The sequence below is a fragment of the Peromyscus leucopus genome, chromosome 16_21 (assembly GCF_004664715.2).
Source record: "Peromyscus leucopus breed LL Stock chromosome 16_21, UCI_PerLeu_2.1, whole genome shotgun sequence".
NCBI lineage: Eukaryota > Metazoa > Chordata > Mammalia > Rodentia > Cricetidae > Peromyscus > Peromyscus leucopus.
This window is the reverse complement of record NC_051084.1, coordinates 27,479,689-27,482,597: the sequence shown is the minus strand read 5'-3', so window position 1 is coordinate 27,482,597 and position 2,909 is coordinate 27,479,689. Positions and strand designations below refer to the sequence as shown.

General features: G+C 46.3%; 1 long non-coding RNA gene across 1 annotated transcript; it reads left to right on the top strand.

Annotated features, from left to right (window-relative positions):
- The first annotated feature begins 207 nt into the window (after nucleotides 1-207).
- On the top strand, nucleotides 208-1,995 carry LOC119086792. Its single transcript, XR_005090149.1, has 2 exons — nucleotides 208-287; nucleotides 1,245-1,995. It is a non-coding gene; the product is annotated as an uncharacterized LOC119086792 (long non-coding RNA).
- The last annotated feature ends 914 nt before the right edge of the window (nucleotides 1,996-2,909 follow it).

Here is a 2,909-nt window from a genome sequence, read left to right as displayed (position 1 = left end):
TAGCGAACTTGGCTGCAATATCATGACATTGCCGTAGTTAGCTCTCAGCGGCAGCGGGTAAGGACAGGAATGTGAGAGGCCGGGGTCTCTGTTCTTCCCGCTGCGGCTGCTCTACAGGCTGTGAACGTAAGGAAAAAGCCTTCGCCCAACTTCCACTTATTGGAGACCGATGCCAAAGCATCGATCTCCAGGATCACGTGCGCCGACGGTTTCCTCACACCCGTGTGCTGGTTCCTGAAATACCTTCAAGGGCATTCCCTCTGCTGCTAAGGGAAGAACAGGAAAAGGTGAGCACTTTAGCTGCTTAAACTGGTGAACATTTCACCAGTTCAATCATTTCCCAAGAACAGGATTTGGCAGTATGGTGGGGAGGGCAAGACACAGTTTCCATGTTTGCCTCAGTGAAGCCATTAAGAGGTAAAGAGATGTGAAAGGAAGAGTCAGGAAGTATGACTCAAGTCTGCAATGGAGTGAGGGATCAAATGGATTAATCCCCTGGCTACAGCGGGTTCTTGCCATGTTTGGCCTCTGAAGAATAGTCACAAGAAAAATGTTAAATAAAAATATTGGAAACAACCAATAGCATTTTCATTGGGTAGCATATATGTACATATGTGTAATATATATGCTCATACAAACAGAAATATATATGTATATCTGTTTTAGAAATATATATGTATTTTATATGTATTTCTATTTGTATGAACATTTGCCATTTAGATGGTATTAGCTGTTCTGATTGAAGAAACCAAATCACTTTAAAGACCAGACTTGTCCATAAAGTGTAGGCATAGAAGACATTCATCACCTTAACTTATTTGGACGGTGGTGTCTGAGTTGAGTCCCCAAGAGTGCTATGAGATGAGGGTCAAGAGAAAATGCTTGGTTAAGGAAGTGTCCCTGAAGAAGATGGGGAAGGGTGTGTGCAAAATAGAACAAGATCATGAGGATCCAAACAAGATGAAGATGTTCTGGTCCCACAGAAGAAATTCGGAATGTCCAACCTGAGGCGAAGGACATCCGTGGTGATCTGGATGGGGGATACTGATGTAAATCCGAAGTGGCTTCCTGCTTCTTCCAAATGCAGACAAGTGGCTGTATCCTCGGGTTAGTTCCACAAAGATCCATCATTGCCTCCTCAACACTGCCTTTCTCTTCCTCCCGTGAAACACAGAAGCAGGCTCTCTCTGGAGAGCAAGTGAATGAGCCCAGTGGATCTAATCTTGTTCTCTTCCATTCTTAAGGTGTGATGAGCAGAGGAAGCAAAGCCCGAGGTCCAGCAGGAAGAGAATTCTCCCTGAAGACAGAATGTGGGTTTACAGATGTTCTGTGAACTTATCTACCCTAAGCACTGTCTCACTCGGAGGGCAGTGTGTCCCAGGAGCCTGAGGGTGGAGCTCACACAAAGGACCTGGATGCTCAGACAATAGCGCCTCCCTCCACACAGAGACAAGGAAGTCTGACCTGGGGATGAGTCCAGGTAGTGGTGGGCAGAGATACCTGGAGCTTACGGCCATGGCTTTGCATGGGCAGCATGGTGTAAAGTGGTCGTCGCTATAATGCAAACCCTGAACAGCAAAGGCTGAACGGAGGAGCTCAGTGGAAGAGTACTTGCTTCCCATACCCGAGGCCCTGGGTTCCATCTCACCACCACCAACAACAACAATAACAACAAACAGAGAAACAATGGGAGATGAAAAGGGAAATCTGTTAGTGGAGAGCTCTGGGACGTTCACGTTCAGTTCACAGACTGATTAACTGAGGGCTTCCCCCCCAGTACAGCCAGAAGTTCTAAGACACAGCTAATACTTCCTGCTAAACAAACACGTGGTGACTCTGAGGAGGGGGTGGCGGGGGTGTGCTGTGGACATGAGGTCTCCCGATGTTGCCCAGACTGACCCCCCAAATCCTAGACTGAAGCACTCCTCCTGCTTCAGCCTTCTGAGTAACTGGGGTGACAGATGTGTGCCTCGTTATTAAACATATTTGTAAGTATGATTAATAGCCAGGATGGGAGAAAAAAATGGAATAATATGCGATGCTCAATTAAAACCAGAGACGGTAGAAAAAGAGAATGGAAAACAAAACACATAAATCAGTAGAATAAGGGCAGTAAGAGAAAACAGTTAGAAATATGGTAGCTATTAATCTGGCTATGTCAATAGCTACTTTAAATGTCATTAGTCTAAGTGCAGAATAAAAAGCTTAGAGATTCACGGAGCGAATAAAAAATGAGACCCAACTAGCTATATGTTGTCAGCAAGACCCTCACTTTCAAATGAAAAACCACACAGGTATTCGTTAACATACCAAAAGAGGGGCTGGAGGGGTGACCCTAGGGTTAAGAGTGCTTGCTGTTCTTGGAGATGGCCTGAGTTCAGCCCCAGCACACGGCAGCTCTGTCATCCCTGGTGCAGGGCACTCAATGCCCTCTTCTGGTTTCTGAGGGCACCGAGCATATTCGGTGGTGCTGGTACATACGTGCCGGTGAACACTCATACACACACATTTTTTTTTTTTTAATAAAAAGAGCAAAGGGATGGAGAAAGATAAACTGCTAGTAATAATACTCCTCCCTCCCCCCAAAGAAATCTGCAGAAGCCGCATTCACCTCAGATGATTTGAGAACTGAAATAAGAAAATTTAGCACGGCTCAAAAGGGGCATTGCATAACCAGGGGCGGAATTCTCCAGGAAGACCATTTGAGCTTGCACGTGGAGGTACATCCTGAAATTGATTGCCCAGAGCTGGCACAGACCCCAGGTTAGACAGCATGATCTACAAAACGCCCCTCATACAGGACACCGGCTGCAGACTCCAGCGTTCTGGGGATCCTCACACTTCAGACCAAAGGGGACGAATCCAGGGCTTCCTGCTGTCCCTTTCAGTTGAAAGGTCTCCTGGAATGA